Raw genomic sequence first — 13,681 nt, forward strand, 5'->3', positions numbered from 1 at the left:
TATATTTTGTTCATATTTTACTTCCTATTATCCTCTCTTGCCCTCCATGCTCCCCTTCTGACTTCATGTCATACACACACACACACACACACACACACACACACGCACACACACATATACTATATTTAAATCCATATTTCTTCATAAAAGAAAATGTGGTGCTGGGCGTGGTGGCGCATGCTTTTAATCTCAGCACTCGGGAGGCAGAGGTAGGAGGATCACCGTGAGTTCGAGGCCACCCTGAGAATACATAGTAGTTAATTCCAGGTTAGCCTGGGCCAGAGTGAGACCCTACCTTGAAAAACCAAAAAAAAAAAAAAAAAAAGAAAGAAAGAAAATGTGTTGTCTTTTATTATTTCCATCAATACTATCTATCTTGTTTCTCCCTTCTCATTCACTTTAGTGTCCTTCTTCCCCCTCCATAGTTTTTTCTGTAGTTTCTTTCTCTATATATGTGTACATATATATATATGTATATATGTATACATATATATATACATACATATATACATATATACATACATATATACATATATATACACACTTGCATATGTATACTGCATATGAAATAGGACACATAATATTTATCTTGGGTTAGTCACTTATTGCATGTTGGAACTTTGAAAACTTATTTAGTGTCTTTGAGTTGCTGTTTCCTTCCTCACATATAAAATGTGACTACTAATCCTATAGCAAAGATTATTTTTTTGACTGTCATCTCTGACCCTTTACAGATTAACATATCTTGGTTTATATATCTTAAATCCAAAGGAACACAATGATTTACACAATACATTGTAGACTGACAGTCTTGATATATAATATGAAATATCAATTATTAGAAATGAATTTAAAATAATTAGGTGTTTTACAAAATCTTTGGTATGATTTAAACATCAGACAAATTATTTCAAAATTTCCTATATATTTGTGAAGGTTTTGCACTAAATAAGACATCCTTGTGTATATAAGGAAAGTATATATTGGGGCTGGAGAGATGGCTTAATGGTTAAGGCACTTATCTGCAAAGCCAAAGGACCCAGGTTCGATTCCCCAGGATCCATGTAAGCCAGATGCACAAGGGAGTGCATGCATCTGGAGTTCATTTGCAGTGGCTGGAGGTCCTGGTGCACCCATTCTCTCTCTCCCTCTCTCTACCTGCTTATTTCTGTAATGTTCTCTCTCTCAAATAAATAAAAATAAAATATTTTTAAAAAGAAAAAATATATTACATACACTGTAAATATTTGACAATACAATTTGATAATTATATATAATTAGTATATTTGTCTACCAAGTTATTATTGCATAATCAGAATTTGTACACATATACAGTTCATAAAACATAGTGTCAAAATGTATCTAGTATTTTTCTCAGGCAAAAATTTATTTTAAAAACATGAATATTTTTCTTAACCTGCATAAAGAGCTTGGGAAGATCACCAAGCATCAGGGCCTGCTTTGTCTCTGGGGGCCTCAGGAGATGGAGCTATGATAGGTCTTTGGAAGGATCAGGCAGTGTCCCGTGCCTTGTGCCCTCCTTCATGGGTAAGAGTCTCTCCTAGGATAGCTTCTGCACATCAGTGAGTGCATTTTATTCCATATTATATATGAAAGTTCCACAGCATTGATGAGTCTCTTCCCAGACTTTTCTAACCATCCCTTATGACTGATAACACCTTGTGCATTTTGTTTTCACCAGCTGCCACTTGCAGTGATGGAGCTCACATGATCTCTTACCACAGCACACTGTGGTAATCTGGCCTACTGTTATTACATGGTGTGATTAAAATGGCTGATAATTTAAAATAAATTAGTTGGGTGCCTATAGTATTAAAACTCTCTGAAACATTATCTTTTATTGTAGAATACAATTGTTATGAGGAATTCCAGGAAGAGTAATGTAAGTTGTTCCTTACTAAGTGATTTCAGCTAATATTTTACAAACAAATTGGTACATAACTATTGGAGAATCTCCAGGATTATTGAGATGTTCAGTATCATGTGGAGAGTTTTTACTTCCTATAAAAATTATTTTCACAAAAAATTCTGCTTACGTCAAAGGAAAAAAAAAAGACAAGTGCTTTGAATCTGGGGCTGGCTGTCCATTTTCATAGAAGATTGCTTTCTAGCATATGTGAGGAGAATGTGTTATCTTTGTGTATATGTGTGTTGTTACACACATATATATCAAAACCAAAATGTAAAACAACCAATCTTAGCAGCATGCCTAAACAGGACCAGAATTTCAGTTGTACTATATGGAAAAAAATATCCACAACTGTGGCTTTGTCTTCCATGGACCAGGCTGCATTAAATAAAGGTAAGGATCCCATATCTTTTTGTGTTTAATGACATGTGGCATAGATGGTCCCCAAAGATCTTTTCATGGTGCCAGAAATTGTTGCAGATGACATTGATCTTTCTTTGTTTTATGACTCTAATATAGACCCCCAAATACACATGTTCACACACACATATAGTTCTATATTCACATTATCTATGTGTATGTGTATATTCATATTTCTTTTAAATATGTCCAGTATTATCCACATTAACTGATATTTCTTATGTGACAAGAACTGTGCTAAGTCAATTTGTATTTTTAATCCAAACTAAGCACTAAGTATGTTGTAAGCACATTTTACTTGGATTAGATAAAGGTAATTGAATATATCTTTTTCCACTGAAGGAGACTGGAAAATTTCCACCATTCCTGGAAATCATTAAATTGAGATTAGTGATTATCTATAGAGCATCTATACTGCATGGCTTAGTTTTTGCTTATTTATCCCGTCATTTAAAATCATTTAATCAAAACCTAGTGAGTGGTTCTGACATTAAAAAATGCATGATGGTGAGCAATAAAACATTAAGAGAATCTTGTCTATTATTAATGTTTATATATATATATATATTTTTTAATTTGAATTTGAACTGTTTAAATATGAGACATCTGTGAGTGTATAGCCAGTTGATCTGATGCTAGAGATTAGATTCTATGAGTTTTTAAAAATCATGTTATTTTTGACAGCTTCATACATGTATTTAGTTTGATTATAGTCACCCTCCATTGCCTTCTCTTATCCCCTTCCCACTCCTGATGAACCCCTTCTTCTTTCCAACTAGTTCTACTTCTACTTTCATGTCTTTCTGGGTGATTTACTGAGTTTCATGAGGCTTGCTTGCATGAGCATAACACGGGTAGTTATTTGCTGAGCTAAGACACGGGCAGCTTGCCATTGGCTACATCACTGAAGGACATAACTCCCCATCCCTCCACAGCTATTAGTTGTCATTAAGTCCTTGGAGAGGGATGAGGTCTGATGAGCCCTTCCACCAACTATGAGGGAATGTTGATGGATCCAGGCTTCTGCAAGTAATGGCAGCCCCTGTGAGTTCGTGAATGCAGGGTCATGCCTTGTTTTTAAGACAACATTGGGCAGCATGCCTCCCCATTCTCTGGCTCTCTGTTTCTTTTCACCCTTTGCCACGATGTTTCCTGAGCCTTGGAGAAGGGTTGAACACTCAACAGTTACTTGTCCTCAGCACTTTGTCCAGTAATAAGTCTCTGCACAAACTGTTATACATTGCAAAAAGATGCTTCCTCTGATCAAGGCTGAGAACAGCACTAAGGTCTGGACATAGAGACTTAGAAAGAAGTTTTATGGACACAACATGTCTACTTAGCAAAACAATGGTAACAGCTCCCTTATACCCATCCTGAAATCTATCAGATTAATAGTACCAGGCAAGAACTCCCTCCTATGGAGCAGGCCTCCATCCAATCAGAAAGTGACCATTTACCCTCATAACAGTCATGCCACTATTAAAGTAGTGGACACATCTTGCCTGGCAGGTCAGTTGTGCAGCATACAAATTTCCACAGCTGGGTAAGACCGCTGGTGCCTTTTCTCCCTGGGGAGGCTGCATAGCCATTCTGGCACTATTAAAGCTGTCTAGAAGGGAGGAAGCTTCCAGCTTAGTTCCCGTCTTATTTCTCTGTTCTGCAATCAAATGTACAAGGTGCCTTCAGCAATAGGGTCTTATGATCTAGTTCTGGTGGGAAACAAAGGGCAGAGGCAACAGCCTATATTGTTTATGGGCACCTCCTTTATTCACAGGGAGGTATCTCATCCTCCTACTGGGGCTTTTATTTAATAACCTGTGACTTCTGGGATCAGTATTATTCACCCATGAAGGCTACCTACATTTAAATCCATATTTATTTATTTATTTAAGAGCAACAGACAGAGAGAGAGAGAGAGAGAGAGAGAGAATGGGCGTGCCAGGGCCTCCAGCCACTGCAAATGAACTCCAGATGCATGCGCCCCCTTGTGCATCTGGCTAACGTGGGTCCTGGGGAATCAAGCCTCGAACCGGGGTCCTTAGGCTTCACAGGCAAGCGCTTAACTGCTAAGCCATCTCTCCAGCCCTTTAAATCCATTTTTAAAAATCACATTTTATTTAGCTTGCAAAGTGGTAGGTTTCCATATGGTTCTTTCATGCATCCTTAGTTTATAGGCCATAAAGTTTTGTTTTACATGTATCTACAAACAAATGCATGCTTGTATTAGAGATTTTGTAGCTCAAATGAAGAAAAATCTGATTCAATGGACTAAGCAAGAATGGGAGCTCCTCTGAGCATGCCAAAAGTCCAGGGTATCTCTTGGTTTTAGTGCTGACAGATCCAAATAACAGACATAAGGAAAACCAAGCCACTTTTTCTATCTTGGGGCATTATCCCTACGGATTTTGATTTGCCTCTTAGGAGAACTTTCTCTTTGGGATTTTCCCTAGAATTGCAGCTCTTTCAATTTTCAAGGGTAGTAGAAACGAAGGAACTTCTAACATAGTCCCCATGGACAAAGGCCTGGTACTATGAGGTGGTTTTGATTTTCATTTCCTAACCACTTGGTGTGCTAGGAGGCTGGGAAACAATGTTCTGATTGTCCTCACAGAGCAATGTCTATCTCCAGACCTGGAGATGGAGTTGGTTTCCTCTTAAGGAAGAGGGAACGTATGGTGAACAGTCACAGATACTCACATCACATACCTGTCTGGCAGGTATGAAACTTCAAAACAACTGGGTTGGTAACAGAGCTTCAGATTAATGTTAATATCACATGTGTTACCATCCAAGCCTATATGATTAACCATCCTATCTAGAAATGCTCTCACCATGCTTTTAATAAGTATATTTTGGTAGCTGGAGAGATGGCTTAGTGGTTAAGGTATTTGCCCGCAAAGCCAAAGGACCCAGGTTCTATTCCCCAGGACCCATGTAAGCCAGAGGCGCAAAGTGAGGCACATGTCTGGAGCTCATGGGTAGCCGCTGGAGGTCCTGATATACCCATTCTCTCTCTCTCTCTACCTGCCTCTTTATATTTCTCTCAAAAAACAATAAAAAATATAAAAATTAGGGCTGGAGAGATGGCTTAGCGGTTAAGCGCTTGCCTGTGAAGCCTAAGGACCCCGGTTCGAGGCTCGGTTCCCCAGGTCCCACGTTAGCCAGATGCACAAGGGGGCGCACGCGTCTGGAGTTCGTTTGCAGTGGCTGGAAGCCCTGGCGCGCCCATTCTCTCTCTCTCCCTCTATGTGTCTTTCTCTCTGTGTCTGTAGCTCTCAAATAAATAAATAATAAAAAAATACATATATATATATATATAAATTATATTATGAAACATTTCCTTTTGTTGGCATTGCAAGGCAAATATGTTTAGGTCATATCATAAAGTGTTATTAAATTTATAAAATATTTTATATTAATTATTTAAATTAATATTGTATATTAGTTATTCAAATTAGTATTTTATATTATTGTATTTATAATTATTGACCAGGGTCTCTTTTGAGAAACTCCAAATAGGGAGACAATAATGCAAACATGTATTATATATGCAGCTAAATGTATCACTGTGCATTATAGACAATGGATTTTCCATTCTTTATGGTATCTCTGCTCCAGGCTTCTTATACTCTGCTAAGGACTCAGTCTTCCCTCTTTATTAAGAAACAAAAACAAGAGCAATGGTATGCAATCAAATTCTCATCTACTGCTCAAGGCTTATCATGAAGAAAGTTATTTGGTTATTTTTAGGAGGAAAGAACTGCATGCTTGAACTTTATTACAAAGGATTTCTATAGATATATTATAAGCTCTATCACTCTGCCAGTTACTTTGAAGTTAGAAAATACTGTGATTACCACACAGTCCAGCAAGACAGATCACATCTTCATATCTCGTGTCTCCCAAATGCCTCATTACCCTCAACTGTTGGTTTATATTTAAGAGAGAAACAGCAAAGTTCTGAGAGAATCAAGGCATATGGCTAGAACTTACATGCTGGTGGGTATCACCTATCTGGTCAGCGGTGTTTGCTTTACAGTTTGGAGTTTCTGTAGGTTCTTGTTCTGGCACATGTTGAGAAAAAAATGTTCAACTTTCTCCTGTTAATCATTTTCCTTAGCATAGGGAATCGGCATAGACAGAGGATGGCTAAGGGGTAGTGGGGGGGGTGGTCACTGCTATTTATGCAGATAAAATATAATCCTCCAGCTTTTATTATGACAGTGTATTTCAGCCTCCTTTGTGCAAGATTTTCCTAGACTAGGACCTTCTGATTCAGCGTTAAGGTGGGATTGGGAGAGGTATCGTTTCCCAACTTTAACGGTGAGGACCTGAAGCACTCACCCCTCCTAGTCAAATTGGCTTCAATACTAACTCCACCTGCATTTCTGTAGACCCAGGAGACAGAGGAGCAAAACTGTTAACCTCTCTTGTTTATCATGCTGCTGCTTACTCTTCCCCATGTCACTTCACCATGTGCTTTTTGCACCCATACATTTGGATTAGGTTCTATAGATATCCTAGTTACACTGATGTTAATCCTTCCATTGTCTATGTTTTCTGAGTGATTTAAGAAAGTGAGCAAAAATGCTTTTGCTGTCTTAAACCTATGTCATTAAGTTATAAGTCAGTTGATCTCTGCTATTGTTTTCATGCATATAGTGATGTGAGTATAGGTTATATTTGATTTAAAAACTAGTAATTTATCAGAATAAGACATAGTACTTTTCTGTCAAGGATACCTGGAAAATAAAAATATCCTCTATGTTAATTCTTTTATTTCAGGTGTATGGGTTCAGACTCACATGATATTATGAACTACCCCATAGAAAAGTGATAAATTGAGCCGGGCATGGTGGCGCACGCCTTTAATCCCAGCACTTGGGAGGCAGAGGTAGGAGGATTGCTGTGAGTTCAAGGCCACCCTGAGACTACAGAGTTAATTCCAGGTCAGCCTGGACCAGAGTGAGACCCTACCTCGAAAAACCAAAAAAAAAAAAAAAAAGAAAAGTGATAAATTGAATCTATTTTAAGAAGAATATCTTCTATCACATTAAAAAATATAAAGTCAGCATTTTTTTAAACTTTTTTGCTTGTTTTTATTTATTTATTTGAGAGTGACAGACAGAGAAAGAGGGAGAGAGAGAAAGAGAGGAGAGAGGAAGGAGAGAGAGAGAGAGAGAGAGAGAGAGAGAGAGAGAGAGAATGGTCATGTCAGGGGCTTTAGCCGCTGCAAATGAACTCCAGATGTGTGAGCCCCTTTGTGCATCTGGCTAACGTGGGTCCTGGGAAATTGAGCTTCGAACTGGGGTTCTTAGGCTTCACAGGCAAGTGCTTAACTGCTAAGCCATTTCTCCAGCCCTAAAGTAAACATTATTGTTTGATAATTGCCATGGAATATGACTCTGTAACCTTAGAAAAATGACTTTCCAATCTAAATATATTTGCAAGCAATACAACTGCTTACTTTTAAAACAGAGAAAAAAATCACTACCTTACATGGGGACTCTTTCTTGTTTATTTATTTATTTATTTGAGAGAGACAACTAGAGACAATTGACACACCGGGGCCACTATCTACTGCAATGGAACTCCAGATGTGTGTGCCCCCTTGTGTGCATGCATGACTTTACATGGGTCACCTTGTGCATCTGGCTCATGTGGGATCTGAACCTAGATCCTTAGGCTTCCTAGGCAAGCACCTTAACTGCTAAGCCATCTCTCCACTCCTCTTTCTTTTATTAAGTGAGTCATTTATTTTATTAAGATTCAAATTCTAGCTTATGTATTGGAGACAGTGATTTTTAAAACGATTTTGATGTTTTCCATTATGGTATTTTGAGATCTAACACATTTCCTTAGAACTTTGCTCTAGAAAGGCAATTATAGCAATAGTACAACATAAAACAATTTTCAACCCATTTTTGGGCCAGAGATGTTTAAATCCAAAAGACTGTATTTCATGCTTATGTGTTTCTCTCTCTGTCTCTCCATTTCCTCCTCTCTGCTAAATGTGTTTTGTTTGGTTTTGTAACTAATAAAAACTCTCTATATGCTGATTAAAGGCCAAAGGTGAATGCCAAGTAAACTCAATGAGCTCTGATGATTAATGATGGGATTTCTATCCAGCAAGTTCTAGATTTACTGTGTCCAAGTTTTGCCAAGATAAATATCTGGGAAGCCCAGTACTTGTTTGTAAGAGGAAATTAGCAAAGTTTAATCATTTGTGGAGTTGATTTCTTGACAGGTCAGCAGAAAACTGCTTTATTGAGTCCAGACTAATATATTCAAATTAAGATTCAGGAAACAAAGAGTATTGGTTTTGGCAGCAGGCTTGGGCAAAGGCAAATGTAGAGGATTTTTGTGAGAGCCACAAATGAGCATGTTGTATCTCTGGGGAAAACTCCCACATAAAGAAGACAGTTAAATGGGCATCAACTATCAATTATTTCTCAATACAGTTGTCTAGAAAAGAAAAATTGGACACAGGTTTAGGCTAATCATGTGACCATGATCTCTAAGAGCAACCACCACAATAGCAACTAACTATGTGTTTATAGAAAACCCTCCTGCAACCTTCAGAATAGAAGAAAAATAGAATAAAATATAAGAGGATGCAAGAAGAGTCAGTAATTGGAGTATCAAACATGGGATGAATATTACAGACAGAAGAGGGGAGAGGAAGGAAATGAGGTTTTTAAGAAGATTCTGAATGGTCATATGCTCCTGTAATAGCATTATTTAAGAGAAAGGCCATGTCAATTTGGTCATCTCTTAAAATCCTAAAGACTTGTATTTTCTAGGAGTGACTGGACCCTTAGCATCTGACTCATGCTCACTAAAATGCTTGCATGACTGAGGTAAACCTAAGAATGACAATTTATTGACAAGGAAATGTTCAGCTACTGTGTGGGCTGGGAGTACACAGCAGAGCATGATTAGCACCACCTCTCTGAAGACTTGCTTCCATGAGAAGCTTCGCCATGGTTAGAAACCATGCACAAACTACAGGAGTTTAGGAACAAGATCTATGTCATCAGTCTTGTTCTTCTTCCACATGTAAACTACTTGAAATGAGAAGTTTCTTGGTTATACTGACTAAGAGGACTTTAAATTTGTAACTACATGTGAATGCTACTAGTCTAAGGATGTGTGATGCCTGCTTTTATTCTTTATTTTTAGTTTTTGGTTTTTTGAGGTAGGGTCTTGCTCTAGTCCAGGCTGACCTGGAATTCACTATGTAGTCTGAGGTTGGCCTTGAACTCATGGTGATTCTCCTACCTCTCTTTCCCGAGTGCTGGGATTAGAGGTATGTGCCACCACGCCCGGCTGCCTCCCGCTCTTGAGAGGAGCAGCTGTGCCACATGGACATGTCACCTACAGTCCAATGCAAGAGGCCGTCAAGATCCAGTTATGTCACAGAGCAGCTTCACAGTTGGCCCAGAGTAAGTGCACACAACCTTCTTTTCAACTTATGTGGACTTTTCAGGATTGCTCAAAACTCTACTTTAACTCAACTTTTACTTGATGATGGATAATTTTGGGTAAAAATTTACTTTGTAGCTCATGGTGACCCACTGTTACTCTCTAGGACTAAGCTGGAGAATTAAATGGTGATTGATGGAGTAGAAGTCACCACACATATATTTCAAATAACTAGTTTTCACACTAGATTGTCCTCAGGATTTTAACTTGACTTTGGTCCAATATTGCAGCTAGATAAAAATGTTCCAGAGCATTTCATTTGTTACTCACTTCTGTATTCTTTACTCTGTTTCAGGAAGACAACCGGGACAGGGTGCTGGGGCTCTATAATGGGTTAAAAATATTGGCCCCTCAGCTCCCAAGTGTGTGGATACAAGTGCGTACAGAACAGGTTTAGGACTTTTAACAACAAAAACATCATAACAAGCAATGTTAACTTGAGCTAACTATGAAAATCAAGACTTATATAGATACCAGGAAGCTGAAGAAAGCTCAGCTAGGAAATTATGTCTGCTAAGACTGAGTCTTCACAGTGAGACGTTTAGAAGTGGTTCCAACTTCCAAAAGACAGATTTAAAAACATGTAGCTTTCTAAGCCAAACTTGTATAGCATGTGGTTTTATATCTCCAATACCCTCCTCTTATTTTTGTCTCTAAGCTTACAGGAAAACACTGTTTATTTCTGACATTTGGAAAAGCTGTTTCAGCCTCATTGTTGACTGATAGCAATAGAAGGATTACTAACAGAGTCGTGTTTGGTAGGCACTGCCCTGACATAAGTCAGGCTAAGACAGGACAGTCCCATGGAAAATCAGAGCGTCTCAGCACCTTCCCTTAGTGTTTTGAGGCTAGGCCTAAAGTCCAAGGGAGGAATATGTGTTTGCCAAGAAACATTAATGCCTTTCAGTTCTTTCAATAGAGGCTGTGTGGTGATATTTCCGGGGGGTTGATGAGGTCTACTTGGGAGAGAATAAAGTTGAGGTCAGAAGCCCCTATTGAAATGAACTCACCTCAGATTCTGATTTTAAATACATGCGCGGTTTGTGGTGAAGAATGCAGAGTGTACAATGTCAGCGTGAAGTGACAGGCTAGCCTCACTCATATGCTGCTAGTCTCCCTGATTTCTCAGTAGGGGTCAAAAAGCCAAGAAATTTCATGTTACCAACATTCCTACTCACATTCTATTCATGATATTCCGAAAAACTTGTAAATAAAAGCCAAATATCTTTTTTTTTGTTTTGTTTTTTTGAGGTAGGGTCTCACTCTGGTCCAGGTTGACCTGGAATTAACTCTGTAGTCTCAGGGTGGCCTTGAACTCAAGACAATCCTCCTACCTCTGCCTCCCGAGTGCTGGGATTAAAGGCGTGCGCCACCACGCCCGGCTTAAAAGCCAAATATCTTAATCAACAACTTTATCCTTGCTGTGAAAATAAATCTATATAAGTACCAGGAAATTAAAAATATTAGAGTAATAACATTGATTTGAGAACCCCCATATTGCTATAATATCACAAATACTTTATCCCTATTTTGTTCAGAAAAGCAGTTTCATACATCAATTATAATTTTATCTTAAGTAGCCCTTTTATTTATTCATTTTATAAGTGAAAATGCATTTCTAATTTGTTGAATTTACATTTTGGGACCTTACTAATAGTATAAAGCAGCAAGTTTCAAGTGTGGACTAATGCATTTTCTTCAAATTGCCACTGCCTCTTCTATTTACAAACACTCAGAATTCCTCCCTCTAGTTTGGGTTCTTTCTTGATATTCAATCTGCTTGTGTAGAATCTCATGAATTTACTAATTTCTGAATTAAGTGACAAAGTTTTTCCTCTGTATTCATTACAGCTCCCTAAAAAGAAAACAAAGACACATACTCAAACAACAACTTTGTAAAAATATCACGTGTTATGGGCTGAATTGTGTTCCCTCAAAAATTCATATGCTGAAATCCTGACCCCCAGTATGTCAAAGTGTGACTGGATTTAGAGATAGGGTATTGCTTGAGGTAATTAATTCCTATTGAGATATTTATGGTGTTCCCCATCCAATATGGTTAGTGCCCTTATAAGAAGAAGACATTTGAAGGCCTTGTGTTATAGCCATGCTTGTAATCTCAGGATTTAGGAGACAGAAGCAAGAAGATTTTGAGGCCAGCATTTGCTACAGAGTGAGTCCTTGCTTTTTGCTTACTTTTTTTTTTTTTTTTTTTTGACACTGACACAAGGGGACAATGTGAAGATACAGGGTGCAGGTGGCCATCTACAAGAAGGGATGGAGGAAGACACAGGATGCAGGTGGCATCTACAGGAAGGGAGGGAGGAAGACACAGGATGCAGGTGGCATCTACAGGAAGGGATTGAGGAGGACCCAGGGTGCAGGTGGCCATCTACAGGAAGGGAGGGAATAAGACACAGGGTGCAGGTGGCCATCTATAGTAAGGAAGGGAGGCCTTAAACATATCCTTTCTTCCTAGCTTTCACTGGGAACCAGCCCTGAAAACACCTTGATCTTAGACCAGACTAAAGAATAAAATATCACCCTAGTGTATGGCACTTAACACTGGGTTTATTCCTTATGCTTTCCCACCTGAAATACCTTAGACCTTTGTGATTTACTTGTGAAATATATTCACATACACTAAAATGATATAACATAATTCTTTCTCTTCCCAAACTCAACCTTACATGATACACTTAAACTTCACTTGTAAACATCTTAAAATTAGGCCACCAAAATGTGTTTTCTTTTCATGTGGTTCTCTTTCTGGGAACCAGTTCAGGTTTTAATTAAATTGTATCTTTGTTATAGGATCAATCTTCCATGAGCACATTCATTGGATTTCTTCAGAATTTTAAACTTTAAATGGTGGGCTGATAGGATGTTCTAATTTGTTCAATCATTCATGCTTTTAGGGAGCTTACTACGACCACTGGTGGATTTGAAAGAGTCTCCAAATTAACTAAGGAAAAATAATTTCTTTCTTTTTTTCTTTTTTTGGTATCATCCATATAGCTCTACTGCAATCTCCTACTTTTCAGAAAATAATTTAACTTATTTTCATGGTTTTGACTTACAATTAGTTTTTTTTTTTTTTTTTTGAGGAAAGCCCAACAGACTGACCTTTTTTATGTGAGAGAAACAGAGAGATATAGAGAGACAGAACTGATGCACCAGGGTTCCCAGACACTGCAATTGAACTACAGACGCATGAGCCCCCTAGTATGCATATGTGACCTTACATGTTTGCATCATCTTGTGCGTCTGGCTTACATGAGAGTCAAACATGAGTCCTTAGGATTCACAGGCAAGTGCCTTAATCACTAAGCCATCTCTCCAATCCTACAGTAGTATTAAAGTTTATTATTCTGGTATCTGGAGAGCTTACTATTTATTATAAATGTGTTTATTTTCTTCATTTATATTTTTGTCCATATAGAGTACCATCTCCTGTCTTGTCAAGACCAAACCAAGTATATGGGTGAACGACTGGCATGTCCCTGTCACAGGTCAAATTTCATGCTCTCTTTCCCATTGAGAGGTAAATTGGAAATAGGATCAGGAGAGTCCAGTGCCCTTAGTTTTGAGCTTGTATCACAGTTAGGTGATAGACATACTGACAATGCTGTGGTAAACACTTAGAGTTAGTTTGTGGATCATGATTAATTCTCTACTCTTCATTCTGGGATAATGGTAACTTAGTGCTGAGGTCAACCTGAAAAGACTTAGCAAATCAAATCCTTCAAGGGGAGGGGGATGAGCAAAAGCAAGAGCAGGTTGTGTAGGGACTTGAGAGGCAGTGAGCGGGAGGGAGTCTGTTTGGATAAGAATCCAAACCCTGAT

This window comes from Jaculus jaculus, chromosome 13 (genome assembly GCF_020740685.1).
Source record: "Jaculus jaculus isolate mJacJac1 chromosome 13, mJacJac1.mat.Y.cur, whole genome shotgun sequence".
Taxonomy (NCBI): Eukaryota; Metazoa; Chordata; class Mammalia; order Rodentia; family Dipodidae; genus Jaculus; species Jaculus jaculus.